Source organism: Erithacus rubecula, assembly GCF_903797595.1.
Source record: "Erithacus rubecula genome assembly, chromosome: 3".
NCBI lineage: Eukaryota > Metazoa > Chordata > Aves > Passeriformes > Muscicapidae > Erithacus > Erithacus rubecula.
Window position 1 is genome coordinate 109,262,324 of NC_136689.1, and position 15,349 is coordinate 109,277,672.

Here is a 15,349-nt window from a genome sequence, read left to right on the forward strand (position 1 = left end):
ATCTTCCACTGTATTAATTGGGAAATAATTCTACAGAAATAGCCACAAAATGAAAACAAATAAAGTCGGGTCATGATTTTCCTTTAGTTTTTGTGTTTTACCTCATTCACCATTTTGAAAAAAAAGATGATCATACAAACATTAAAAATTTAGGAGGCAGCTGAATAACTCAATGGTTTTAATAATATTTTCTTTTTACAGAACTTCACCATCTACTGTAGCTCCAAGACATCTTTTGAAGAAAGCAGTAAAGAAAGAAAAATAAGAGGTTGAAAAATGTCAAGCAGAGAAAACCTCCTTGGCTTTTTATACCTTCCTGTCAATAATTCTAGGGCCAGTTTTAGCACAGCTGAGCTTCTGACATGGTAATATTTCCTGTGCAATATATTTGTAGGGATATATACACCTGCATAAGAGAGGAAAAACAAGATAAATATCCTAAAGAAAGGACACAGAACAAGCAGAAAACAGGAAAGTTGAAAAAAACTGAAAAGACCAGAAAAAAGATTTGCCTTAGCAGAATCAAATAGTATTCAAATATTTATATTAACTCCCTTTGGAAAAACTCATTGCATTCTCTTTTTTGACAGTGAAGCAGGTGTGGTGTGTCTTTTTCAGCACATGTGCCCACATATCATCTCTGAGATAGCATGGGCAAAAAGACATAAAAACAGAAAAGAGAAGCAAACTCAGGGCAATAATTTCCCAACTTTTCAAGTAATACTACTTTTACCAGGTCCAGTGGCAATTTCAGCTGTCTTTTCCAGGCCCTACCTTTGCTTTTAATGCAAACAGAGATTATTCTGCAAAGAGCATTGCTAAAGCTGTTGGACTGTATTATTTTGCTGTTCTTAATAGTCAGTATTTCAAAGACAACAAATGAAGAAAATCACTGTTGGACAAACCTTCATAGAAGAGATTGAAAATTAAAGACAGACCATTGTCTTGTACGTGTGATGGTTTGTTCAGATTCATTGTATTCATTTTGGATTTTATTTTATGCCTTCAGGGTGAAAAGTTCTGTTTGTTGTACAAATTAATTTCCTAAAATTCATTACCATTTTAAGAGTAGACTCTGATCTTTCCACCTCTGCAAAGATACAGCAGAAAAGTACTCTGAGCTCTCCAGATACATCCAGACTACTTTGAAACACAAGTGGTGCCTGACAACAGAATTTCATTTAGAAATAGCAGTTAGAATATTTAGGATTGCCTAGTCACACCAAAAGGAAGAAAATAAGGGGGAATTGTGGGAAGGTGGTTTGTAAGGACAGTGCAGAAGGTAATTTTCCTCAATGAATTACAGCTGTGCTGATTGCCAAGGAGTGGAAATAGCCTTGCCTACCCAATGAGGATGGGTGTTATAAAAGAGTGGGTTAGCTGGTCTAGAGTAAGTTGGAGTGTGGAGTTTAGTATGGAGTCTGCTGGCTGTGAGGAGGAAGGGACATGTGGTTGTGGAAGGGACAGACAGGGTTAGGCAGCTGGGTAAGGTATAGGTTGGGGTTTAGACAGTCATGCAGAAGGAAACTTGTAAAGAGAAGGAGTCAGTGCTGCGTGGAGTTGTCTGAGAAAAGGCACAAAGAGTTTTTAATAAGGGACTGGTGATGGTGCCAGTCATGTCTATCTCAAGGACTGCAACAGGAAACAACTGAGCAAACCCAAAATTTCAGTTAAGGAGCTCACTATTCTAGCAGCTCACTAGCATTTCATTGACCTATTCTGAAGAAGTTAAGAACTTGCATCATGTGAACTAGTGGGTAGCAAAAAGTCAGTTGTGATTCTTACATGAGATGGTCACTGTGTGGTGTGCTCGGAGAGTTCTGGTTAATAGTAGCACACAACAGGACATGAGTACAGCAGAAAAGCAGAAGTTCCACACACATTATCAAACTATGGAACTATTCATATATTGTCCATAAAGTTGCCTAATGATGCTCTAAGAACCACCCTATGCTATGGTTTTTGACTGTTTACCTGTTCTTGCAATGTTCTGACACTGTCTTCATAAGACAATGCAGTCAACCCTGGTGATCCAGACCACTGGAGTAATCTGTGTAACTAAAGCAATTGTTTTTCAAATCACATCTGTGCTGCAGAGTCAAATATTTTCTTAAGTGAGGATCTATATAATCATCCATAAGATCAAAGGGTCAATGTACATGTATTACTACCTCAGAGCAGGTCTGTCTGAATATTGTAGACAAGAGTTGCTGAGTGCCAGATGGCACAAATTTAATGCTGATGTGATGTTCCTCTCCTGCATTTAACTGGAGCTTCTCACTCTTTGAAGACACATGCCACTGATGTGAATTTGTGCAAATTTGCCCCCTGCAGTCACCAGCCTCCTGCAAACATGGCCTTCGAGTCTCTCCTCATGTTTTATATCAGCTGATCCTTGTCATCATTCAGATATACAAAGGACATATGGTGCAGATCTCTGGCATGCAGGCACTTGGATTTGGCCAAGTGGGAAGCAAGCCATGAAGGACACAGAGAGAATGCTGCTTTCATCACAAGCCAAGACTGTGGGAACTGTTCTAGACATTAGCAGACCTTTATGTAGAGGTTTTTCAGCATGGAAGAAGATGCATAGCCTATTTCATGACAGCCAAAGTAAATAGTGCTAGCAGGACTCCCTTATTTCTCTATTTTTGTACGAGACCTCAGAAACATTTGCCAGTGTGATGGTGACTGATATAAACTCAGTGCACAAAATACCATCTCCACTGCTATTCATTGGCAATACTTTAATGCTGCTGCTGATCCTCTTCTGTAGTGATTGTCAGGCCAAAGAATCTTGTATGTTTCTTTTTTTCAGGTAAATCACATGAGAAGAAGTCAGACCAATAAAAATTAATACCAGAAAACTCTTTTGAAATACAAGGCGTTTTAATTTTTTACAAAATTATTGACTAGGAATTTTTAGTCATAGCCTGGTTTTCATCCTCAGATGATTTAATGCCACAGTACAGCAAGAATTCCTGGGTGGTTTGCAGTTTGTATCACTCTGGAGAGACATTGTCTTTTCCATTTCTCTGTCCAGCAGTTATTCAGGACTCCCATAACTACTCACAGTTAGTGAGTACAGCGTTAGAATGATGTTGGGAAACATGCGAGTGTTTTAAATATTTTTTTAAAGTAAAAAAGAAACATTCACTGTGTTATGTCAATTTCAGAAAAAGTTCAGTTACAAAAACCAGTTCTCTCTATGTGATTTCCCATCACATACACAGCCACTAAGAGGGAAAGCCAAAACTATGAGATGTCTCATTACCTGTTAACTCAGTCATACAGCAGGGATAGTTGGCTTGTTCCTTGTGTATAGAAAAAAGCTGTCAAGAAACAATTTTAATAGTTTAGGGAATACGGGAGGAGAACTGTCATTCAATATAGTTTTTATCATTTATGCTAGACGTGCAAAAGAGTTTTTGACAGTCATACCTTGGTATCTGAAATTTCAGACACATGGTTATCTCTATGCTATCTGAACTGCATCCAAAAATCTTCATTTTCTTGCAGGAAAATGTAGGCCTAAAACGTTTTACTGAACTTTCTAATTACAGAATATAGTCATTGCCAATCTCCTGAAGTGTTATTTAGAAAGAAAAGGGCAGAGTAAAAAGCATAGGCCTTAAGGCCAGAAAGGATCATTAGATTATCCAAATTTTTATGTGTCTCAGGCCAACACATCTTAATATGCTTAGCTACTTACTTAGCCTAATAATTTATGAATTATCCAAGTACATTTTTTTGAAAACCCTCCATTTTTAATTCTTTCCTAATGCTCCCAGAGACTCGAACATACCTCAATAGATTAACTTTTTTCCACAGATCATTAGTGATTTAAGGCCATTCTAAATTTAAATCTGCATAACACCAGCTTCCAGCTTTTAGTCTTTATTGTACCTCTCCATACAAATTTATGAAGTCCCTTTGTGCCTTACTCTTGGGAAAGTAATTAAACATGGAAATCTATTCATTACTTGGTAGCCTTTAAAAATCAACTAGGCAGACTGAGCCCTCTAATTCTGTCATTCTAATGTATACTTTCCAGCTCCCAGACATTTGTATTCAACTCTCTCCCCACTTATGCAACAAATCTACGTATCTTGTAGCTGTACAGATAAACTACAGATTATGGAGGTAAAAAGATAAATTTAACACTGTGATGCTACATATCACAAAGGTAGCACCACCTTTTTCCCCAGTAAAAAATTTCTTAGCACATCTAATAAGAACCTAGAACTCTTCCCAGGGTTTTCAGGAAGTAATTCTTCATTCTGTATTTATTGTCTGTATTGCATATTTCCACATGTGTAGCCATAGTTTTGCTGATATTAATGTAATATTAAAGCAGGTCTGTCTTATAAATCAGTCTGGACATCAAATAATCCATGTGATTATATTTTTGTGATTACTTAACATGACCGTTTCCAGCAATAACTTCATAGTTCCAAATCATAAATCAAAAATATTTAATAAGCTTTAAAAGCATTAATTGATGTGGAGCCCCTTTTCAACAGCTCTCCCAATTAATAACAAGTTGTCATTGGCAGTTCATTTCAGACCAGCCTGTCAGCTGTTTGCAAGCTGTCCGCAAAGACAAAATGCAGATTATATAGAGCATAGATAGCAAATTATAAGTGAGATTGAGGAAATGATAAAGTTTATTAAAATGAGGAAAGAGCTCATACTGCCTTCTTAAAAAGAAACTGATTGAATTCACCCAATAAAGCACATAAAACCCATAAACATTTCTACAGTTTGGGGAGAAAAATCTGAACAGAGTCTTTATTTCATGTTGGGATCCTAATATAGTCATTGTCAGTTAGGATCTCATAGACTGTGAGGCAGTGAAGTGAATAGACATACTCTCCTCCCACTTCTAATCTGTTTCTCCAGACCCTCAGCCTTCTGAAACAAACTGCACTTCTCTGCTTATTTACATACTCAAGTTTGCTCTGGGAGGTGGTAAAAAGGTGGAGACTATATAACTCTTAGCAAAGGCTGCAGCCACAGAAACACTGTGATGCTTAAAACCAGAATGCACTTTCCAAGATACCTGGGATCAGAGTATCTTCGTTAAAACCTGTGCTGTTATTGGTTTTGCTGTGCCCAAACAAGTTTCAACATTTTCTTCCCATTTGCCAGTTCCTCTCTTCCATATGATTAAATGTCAAAACATAAAACAAATTAATCTAAGTTTTATCAGTGAAGAGAAGTGCTAAATCTTACAGAGTGTGAGCCGAGTTCCAAGGTCACCTCCAAAACTTTTTCTTACCATTGCATTACTTTAGTTAACAAGTGACAGGAATTCTATTTAGAAATGACAGATTTACTGTACAGACAGCTTCTTCTAGTGGAAGTTTTGACTAGATTTCATCTTCTTTGAGATATTTTGCAAATATCATGTTGCCAGTTATTATTAGACCTTATGTTAATTTAAAAATAAAAATTCCACTTGACAAAAATATTGTCATGCATGTGCCTCTTTTGGCTCAAAACTTTCAATCATCATGATGAAGTAGACATAAGTTATGAGATTTCCATGGAGGAAAGAGTACTGGATCAGTGAGAGAATGTTATAACCCAGCTGTAGCAATAATTCCAAGCAGCTTTTAGGCAGTGAAGTCTTAATAAACTTAAACACTTGTTTAAGCCAGATTTATTGAAGCAGCTTCATATAATGTGGTTCTGCTTTAGGGTTTTCTAATCTGGGCAGAGCACCAACTGGAAAGAAGCCTTGGAATAAGCACTCCCTAGTCCACTAGAGAGTCCTCTGAAAACGTCTTATACCTTTTCCTCTGCTCTTCCCTGCCCTCCCATCACACGTACTACTAACGTTAGATAATAACATAGGTCACTATTTTATAATGAAAAAGTAAAATTAAAGCAAACCAAAAGGACTGTGTTTTATTCACCAAAAGAGGATGCATGTAACTAAACCTATACCTGAGACACCAGGTTTCTGACAGTTCCCATGTGGTAATTTGCCATTGCCTTGGATGTCTTTGAAAGCTCTTGGTGTTGCGTATTTTGCTTTGGTTTTGTTTTGGTTTTTTTTTCTCTTTTAATAAGGAAAAAGATAACTACACTCTAAATTTTCTATTTGCATACATGATTCATTGTGTCACTCATCCATATTACCTTGAACTCTCTTTTTTTAACTGTAATTTTCCCTATATTTCTTCCTCCAGAGCTTTAGAATGATTTTGATTTAGATCTTTAGTCATTTTTTAGTCATTTCCAGAAGCTATTGTCATTTCCATGACCATCTTTTCATATTATTCTTTCCTTCTCACTGACTTACTCAGATGAGTTTTCCATTGGTATCTATTTCATTTCTGTTTACAAATTTAAAGGCATATAATATAATTTTGGGAGTTCCAACAATCATTCCTTCCTTTCAAACATAAGCAAGTCTGGAACTCATCTCTATTCTTTCCAATAATAATTTATACACATGAAAACAAAGATTACTTCTCTTGCAAAGCACATTAGTCTTCACCATACTGTGGGGTCTCCAGGACCTCTTTGAGTCTAACAAGATTCTAGTTCAGTTCTAGTCTAATAAACTAAAAACAATGCCTGAAATATGCTGTTTTGTATAGAGCTTCTAAGTCTCCAAGTTTTTTGCTGCTTCTTCAAAAACTAGTATTGTGATGAAAGATATAGTGTGATCCAATCAGTGCTTCTTGCTATTATACAATGTGGCTCAAAACAAAAACTGGAAAGAGAATTCTCTCAAACTGTCTCTATTATTGATGTCATCAAGTCTTAATGAAAAGTTACTCGAAAAAAGTCTCAATCCAAAGCCTTCTTTAAGCAAAGCAGTGACAATGACTCTGATACTCCCCATTAGATTTGCATCAGGCTTGAGGAACTGCTATCCATCCTGGCCTGAGGATATCAGATAGTGGAAAACAAGGCAGTTTCCTCAGAACTCTGGCATTCAGTTTGGTGTCAGCCTTCAGCCATGAGACTCTGTACGGATTAACTGCAAGAATTCAAGCAGTGCCATGGATGCACATTTCATTTGGGAAAATGAAGTATAACTCCATAAACAGAAAATCCAATCCAATCTCACCAAGAGCAATTCAGCCTCAGATCAATTTAAAAACACATTTCTGTTCTTCAAGTGACAACAAAGTATCAGCTGGTGATTTATGTGCTATGTCAGTCTGCTGTGTGCCCTGGGCATGTTCAAAGTTCTAGTGTTCAGAAGCAGCCTTTTTGTACTTTGTCTCTGGTTATCAGCTGTAAATAAACCCTAACCGTGGTTAATGTGCCCTGAAAGCTGCAAAGTTCCTGTAAGAGAGGTACAAGTTATCCTCAGGGTATGGAAAAGACAAAGGTAACGTTTAAGACCCTTTTTCCTGTCTTGCAAACTTCAGTTTCTGATGCCATCAGTGTTATTTCTTACTTTTCTTTGGGGTATATGAATGGGAGAGACCTCTTAAGATGCAGAAATAACCTATTAGACCAAGGCATTTTATAATATTTTAATTGACATAATTTAATAAACATAATTGAATCCCCTAATAAAAAATGTTAAAAACTGCCATTATGAGACTCTCAGAATCTGACTGCGAGCTTATTCAGGGTCTTCTATTTTCAAAACATATTGAAGTTTGTCCATAGTCAACTCCTATAGCGTACATCTTCCTACAGGCTTGTCAGACAGTGAATTACACCAGGGAGTTAGTGATTGGTCCTCTATGGATAAGGTGTTAAGGATGTGGAGATCGTGTGACAAGAAATTATTCCCATTGAAAGCCCTAAATAGCTCAAGTTCACAGAAGTTTAAAGACACAAAAAAGTTTAAGTGGCATTTCCATATAGCACTCAAAGTGATATTCAGGAATGTGTGAGTTATACATATCTTCATGTCTTCTAGTTGAAGCAGAATATTATAAAGCAGGGGCATATCTATTGGGAGAAGCAGGGCTCAAAATGGAAAAGAAAGGCAAGGCTGCAGCTTGTTTGCTTTCTTAGCCCTCTCTTATGACCAAATGGGAAATATACCCCTCTCTAACAAAGCACAATCAAAATTTCAAAATGTGATCAATTTTAAGTACTTTTGTTGATGATAAGTCACTCTGAGCACCAAAGATGAAAGCTGAACTGTAAAATATTCCTACCAGACCTTAAGATAGTGAGTGACAGGAAGACAATGAAAAAAAAAATTGACCTGGATAATCACAAAGCAATGCACATTAAAAAAATCATATTGTATTTTAAGTACACATATAATGATAGGCTCCAAGCTAACATTTTCTGAGATATGGAAGTGAAATATTTCCATGAAAACATAAATTCATTTTTCAACTCTAAGTTAATGTTACTAGAAAATAAATATTTAATTAATATGCTATTTAGACAATGAATTCTAAGGGTGGCAAGCAGCATAAATGGAGTTCATAGTGCAGAGAACAGAAGACTATTGCAAAATGTGCTTCATGGTTAGAACTGCATGACCATCAGTGAATATTTCAAATAAAGATAAGCTTTGTTTATAGTAAATGAGTCAGTAATTATTCCTTGAACTTGTTGCTTCATGTATAAAATGCAAAAAAAACCATATTCAAGGTAAAAATAGACAGCAATTGTAATGACAGGATTATTCTTTTTAGACTAAATGCCTCCAATAGGATGGCACAAAAAGTAAGCAAATGAATCAACTACTAAAGTAAGGGGCAGAATTACTGCACTTCTATAGCATTACATGATAAGTGATAAGTGAGCACCAAAACTAAATTAATTACACTCATTATATTGTGCAGTGTAATTATATTAATAACACTCTACATGGATATTGAAGTGATGCTGGTATGGTTGAAAGAAATACTCATCCTTGGGTCTCAAAGCAAAAACCATGCTATCAAGTGGTATAAATTCATCTGCCAAAATATTTAAGAATTATCATCTTACAGTGAAGATACATGAAAGCTTCACAAATTATTTACACCATGTTCTTTCTTTGGAGGGCTTTTAATGATAATAGCTTCCATTTGTTTTTTTTTAATTTATTTTTTAATATCTTTCTGTGATCAGAGAGTAGGGGCAGTGAGGAGGTAAGACTGGGTGGAAAGTTCAGCTATTAGGTGGTTAATGGAGGAGGAAATAAATTAAATGTAGACCAGCAGCAAATATTAGCCATGGGAATTCAAACCCATACTCCAGGGTATTAGTGCAGCATAGTGTAACTCCTTTACTTTTCCATAGCTACCTTTCCCAACTCAGGTCCAGTGCAGGTGACCCCTGATAATGGGATGGTGAGAGCAGTGGGACCTGTTTCAGGCAGGTTCTTTCTTTCCCAGCATGGCAGCTATTCATCCTGGTTTTCTGCAATGACCTGTTGTCACAGTTCAGAGTTTCTCATGCCAAACCACCTAGTGCTGGGTAGCTCTGACAGGTCTATAAGCAGCATCTCTCTTTCTGCTGACCAGTGCAAGCCTCTGACGCAGGTGAATCAGAGATCTCATAGTAGACAAGGAAGACCAGGTGGGATGAAAAAGAATGTTTGTGAGGTGCTGGTTCTTTGGCCATGTTGAAACAATTAGAATTTCTACATCTCCTATGCCTAGTGTATTAATCTATCTAATGTCTCAGCTTTACCCATTTCCTCCTGCAGCTGAAAACCAACCTAGCAATTAATAAAATCTTTCACATATGTTCATTTTTTTGTTTTATATCTCAGTTGTTCTCTCAACACTTTTGCTGGTCTTCACAATAGGTGACCAGTGCATGTGTCCGAGGTGAATCTGACAGTTAATATTTTTCACATTTTTACTTACTCTCTTTTTTGGTGTCTTCCATTGCATAATTTTCTTTTTAAAACTATGTCTCATTTCATGTTCACATTTCAGTTTCTGAAACTTACACGGTGTTCATACCATCGCTTGTTTTCTATGTAAGAAATGTTGAGTTCCTATGTGTAGCGTTGGGTTCTTTTAATTGTTTTTTAGAAAAGCCCCTCTATAATGAGAGCCCTCATCACAGGAAGAGTTCCTTATAAACTCTTCTTGGCTGTCTTGCTATCTGCTGTCAAATCTCCAAGTGATGGGTTTAGACAGTTGACAATGCAGTCATTTTCCACCTCACCGATCATCAAAAGTTCATTGTTTTAATGTACACTTTCCTCAGTGTTTTGCTCTGTGGCTTTAACCCCTCTGAGATGAGAATAAAGTCTCTGTCCTGCATTTGAATAGCACCCAAAGCACAGACTAGGAAAACTTCTACAGTGTTGTGATTAAAAATTAAGATGTTCTCAGTAATAAAGACAGAAAATTGAACTTTGGGTTGTGGCAACCATTAGCACAGATCCAGGTTAAATTGCTGTTGGCCTTCTCTCTGCAATATGGCCAGACCAACAACAGTATTTGCTGACAGTGGTTTTCTTTAGTAATTCAGAAGTCTGAAGCAATGAAGCTGTTTGAAAAAGATGAACAGTTTAACTGAGTGAAAAATTGGGATGAGTCATTACTGTAGATGCTGGTTCTGTCCCAATCCAATATTCTCCACTAGGACAGAAATTGGACAAAAATTTTGAGCATGCAAGGGCAACACAGTAATGGGAAAAGCCTTAACCAGAAGTATTTCTGAAGGCAAAATATTGTTTATTAAATTGCATGGGAAAAAAATCAAATAAAATCTGGAAGAGAAAATTATCATGTGAAAATGTGACAAAACTGCAGTTTACTTGAGTGTATCATCTCCTCTCAGCCTCTATGGCATTTGGCTCTTTACTTTGGTGTTTCCAAAAACCATCCTCTAGACTTGATTCCTAAAATGGAGGACCATTAACAGATCTTAGAAGGACAACAATATATGTTTCAGGTTAAACATGAAATAACTGTCTTATTCTACTTTGTGATTTTTATGCTACTAACTTTAGTACCCCTTTAGTATCCAAAAACTATTGTGGAGTGTAGTGACAAACAAAGGTGTAGAGGGGTGGCTAAGAAAAGCTGGTTTTATTTCCAGCTATTTAGAGCATACTGAGCATCAAAAAGGGACCAAACAGAAAGAAGGGATCCATGCCACAAATGTCTCAAAGAATAATTTGTTTCCAGAAAAAAAAAAAAAAAAAAAAAAACAAAAAAAAAAACCAGCCAACTAAATCTAAGCCATTTTACTTTTGGGAAAGAACTATGGGATTTTATCCTTTTAATACTTTCATGATTTTTTTTCCCTCATAAATATTTTAACTTGTCATACTAATCTCTGCTTTGCATCTTTGTAACATCTGTGGATCTTCTCTACTCAATAGAAAGATTATTTTTTCAGAGGTGAAGTTCTTGATTTAGCGCATTAGATTTCAGCTCAAAATTTTTATTAAATAACCAAAATTAGGTCTTCCCATTGGAATTCAGATATCACAAAAAGTAATTTTCTTTGAAAAAAACTACAAATACTTGAATTCTTTTCAATCCCTTGAGCAAAGAAAGGATAAACTTTTTTTTAGACTGAGCTAGCAAACCAGAGTGGAAATATCAAAGCAGAACTAAAGACAAATGCTTTTCTTGGAGCCTGATTGCCTGTTCTGAGCCTCATCTTTTCTCCTCTGCTGAAGTGTTTTGGCCAATAATTCTTCTATGAAGTATGTTACTCACAGAGATACAAAGATATCCTTCTCACCATTCAAATCACTGGGTTTTTCAGTATGAATATTGCTTTCAATGTGGATTAGAAGGAGACATGAAAACTTTGTTTTTACCAAAAGAACATGATTGCAGAAAGTTTGAAAATTCATCCAGTTTATCACAAATACAGAAAGCACAGGACAACCTTCTAGCTGGGACTATCAATGGAGTAAGTACTTCTAAAAGTTGAGGGCTGTACTGCTTAGAGCATCAGAAGACACTGCATAGCTTTGGTGGGGTAATGCACTGAATATTGATAGAAGGAAGAAAACCCCTTTGGATAACAAGGCGGCTCTTTGCTATTTGATGAGGAATCCCAGGGCAAAGTTTTCCTGCTCTTCTGTAGAGGGAAAAGTGCAGGGCCTAGAAGCTAAGGGGCTCATGAAGGCCACATTGAGGGAAAGGGTAGAGATAATATTTAATCTGAAGGGATTATCTTGAATGATCAGTTTTGTGCAGAGAAATCAATGTGTGTTGTCAATTTCTCTGGGTTGGACCATAAAACCCCCATTGGATTCTTTGTAAAGCAATCAGAGGAGCTTGCAATAAAAGAGATGAGATGTAACATGAAGAGCAAATATGACCAATATAACTTGATTTTAAATAAAAAATATGTAGACATTGGAGTCTTCCCAAATATTTAAGACTGATCTATCACCAGCCAAATTCATTCATCATAACATTTGGATTTATGGTATTAAAAAGCATATCTTTTCTTCTGTTAGACTTTTTTATTACCCTCTCTGCACACTTGTAGATGTTTTCTATTGTTCATACTAGGTACTTGATGCATTTTTGTTTGCACTTATTTAGTTGGAAAATAAATGCCTGAATAAAATTTACCTCATGAAAATTAAATGCTGCAAAATACTAAACCCACAAGTTTGAAGTTCTCAGTGGAAGATTATTTCAAGTTCACCAGTAGATTAAATATATATATATGTATTAAATAAGTGACCTCTTAATATAATTAAATAATCCCTCCTGTAAAATAGTTTCTTTTTATGTTCTTTATTCCACCAAAACTGCATTGCAGTTTTCCAGTCTTTATATTTACATTATTTGCAACTCTTTCCATAAGTGCCAGTACAAATGTAACTGATGAAAATCCAAAATAGTCATACAAATGTTCCTGAAAGCAAGGTGCATTTCTGAGCAAAATTTTTTCTGATGCACAATAATATATATGTATATATTAACAAAGCTTCATAATATAAAATATCTTCCATGGCAAGTAAAACTTCCCCACTTACAGCTTATTCAGATTTCAGTTACACAGACTTCTGCATTTCAAGTTAGTGCAAATAATGAGAGTAAGAGCCTGAGCAGAATGATGTAAATACAACGGAACAAGAGAAACAGCAAAATTTTACCAACTCCCTGCATACAGTTATAACATTTAATCATTATCATTAGTATTCTTCATATACAATGTATTTAAATAATTGGCTTGTCTGAACTATAGGCAACAAATTTACAAAATAAAATAATGCTTCACACAAATATGGAATGTCGGACAAATATATGAAAATAAAATGCATCTAATAACAAAACATTGTAAATCAAAAAGATAAAAGATGTCTTCTCCATTTTTGAAGATTTCAAGGCACTTTCTTGGCAAATCAGAATTCTCTCCTTGGTAGAAAGTCTGCAAGAGAAAAAGACATGCCATTTTATAACTAGTTTCAAACCAGAGAAGCAGACTACTTAGTAAAATTCTGTTCACAAACCACAGTTTCCTGCGGATTGAATAAATCATAAGATTAACTTCAAATGCCAGTGGGTCCTTCCCTCCTGTGAACACTAATGAGTTTTGCCGTGGCAAATCCTCAGCGTCAATGCCAAGAAGTTTAACACATAGTGGTCTGCGCTGCTGCATCTTGCAGGGAAGTTCCCCGTGCATATGTACAACTCTACATTCTGGGTTTCATCAAATGCTGTACTTCCATTTGCCGGGATCCAACTCAGGAAATGAAAGCAATCCCACCCAAAACCTCTTAAGAGCCGTAAGGGCAGCATGTGCCCGGTCCCCCGGCCCCGGAGCCCGCGGCTGCCCGGGGCGCGGCGCCTCTCCATGGTGCTGAAACATCCCGCCGCGGCTGGGGCGGCCACGAACGGCAGGCAGGTGACTGGCTTCCCCCAGCAACAGTTCATTTCGAAGAGGAAAAGACCACGTCTTCTTTGTATACTCGGATATTTACAGACGAGGAAGGAAAATATTTGCATAATAGCACTGCAGCTTTTTTTAATAAGGAAAAGGCAGCTTATTTTAGTGCTGGCAGGAAAAGGCTTAAAATAGCTGTCAGCTCTTCAAGTGAGAGATCCTCCTTCTTCAAGGCAACCAAGAATTTCCAAGACTCCGTTAGATGTTAAAGTGAAGGCAAATTTTCTTACAGGCAACAGGATCTACGGCTCCATCCTCTCTATATTAGTGTGAGGGTGGCGAGGAAAAGAGATCCCTTCTGCCAAAAGATGAAGTAGAAGCAATCAGAGAATCATGTTAGAAATGCAATGTTATTGAGGGATGAATATATGTAATTCCTTTGTTGCATTCCCAACTAACAGAGAAGTGAGAGCGACTCTTGCTGACTCGTCACTCTTCTCAAGAAAATGTTTCCATTCCAAGAATCAGTGGATATGAGTAAACATGAAGATCTGAGGATGTCATATTTATAATGGAAGCTATCCAGTGTACTTAGTGGAGGAATGGGACAAACAGTGACAGCTGGGAAACACTCAGATCGTGGTTCTACTCTGTCCCATAATTTTTTCTCTATTTTTAACAAAGTGGAGAGAAAGCCTACCTAGATACAACTTTAAGGGAATGCAGTGCATATGAGCTGCTAGCAATGCTTACCATTTAAAACCTTCCTTCCCTATTTTTTATGTCCTTGAGTGTATTTTTGGCAGGCAAATTAAAACACCTGGCTTTGCAAATCATAGCAACTTTTGATCCTTTTGTGTTTCAAAGATGGAAATAGGATGAGATAGATGCTTCTGTGCTGTGGATATGTAGGCAGATCTTTGACTCATTCTCTTGAAAGAAAAAGAAAAAAAAAATTTTGGAACACCCTAAATCTCTCTGAAAGCCCTGATACATGAATCCAGAGGTGTAAATGGATACAGATAAGGGAAAAACAGAATAAAAAGGTAAAACTGCACAAAGTAAGAGTGGTGGGATTGTTGAAAAATCCGAGATTAAAAAGAGAACACTAAAAAACAAACAGGGATTTAAGTACCCCAACACCACCCCTTTTTTTTTTTTTTTTTTTTAGTAGGGAATTCAGAAAAGAATTCCTGCCTTGAGTCATGAGAAGGAGATACGGGCAAAGCAATGAGATGCCTAGTCAGTCTCAGGCACATTGTCCCTGGTATATTCAAAAACCATCTGCAACACCTGGAAATCAAGAGGCCAAAGAGACTGTAAATAGTTAAGAACAGAGGAAGAGAAAGAAATTATGTCATTTCTTCTCAGAACTGAAACATTGCCATATTCTTTAAAGCACAGCCACCAAAATGAATCCCACCTCCACTGAGAAATCAAATCAGCTAACACTGACTCATATCCTACTCTTCTTTTCTTATTCTTGATTAGTATGAATTGAAGTCTTGATGAAGGAAGAAGTGACATACACAACTCCCCCAAGCTCCAAGCTTGCAGTATTTGTCAGGAGGAGGTGGTGAAAGGAAATTATCTTTAAAGA

The 15,349-nt window shown here is 36.7% G+C and overlaps 1 protein-coding gene across 1 annotated transcript in view; it reads right to left on the bottom strand.

Annotated features, from left to right (window-relative positions):
• Positions 1-12,640: 12,640 nt before the first annotated feature.
• The window catches only part of ALKAL1 (ALK and LTK ligand 1), a 35,152-nt gene continuing 32,443 nt past the window's right edge, over positions 12,641-15,349 (bottom strand). Inside the window, exon 6 of the mRNA XM_079301887.1 lies at positions 12,641-13,293. The gene's annotated coding sequence lies outside the window, so the exon portion shown is untranslated. The remainder of the gene's footprint in view (positions 13,294-15,349) is intronic.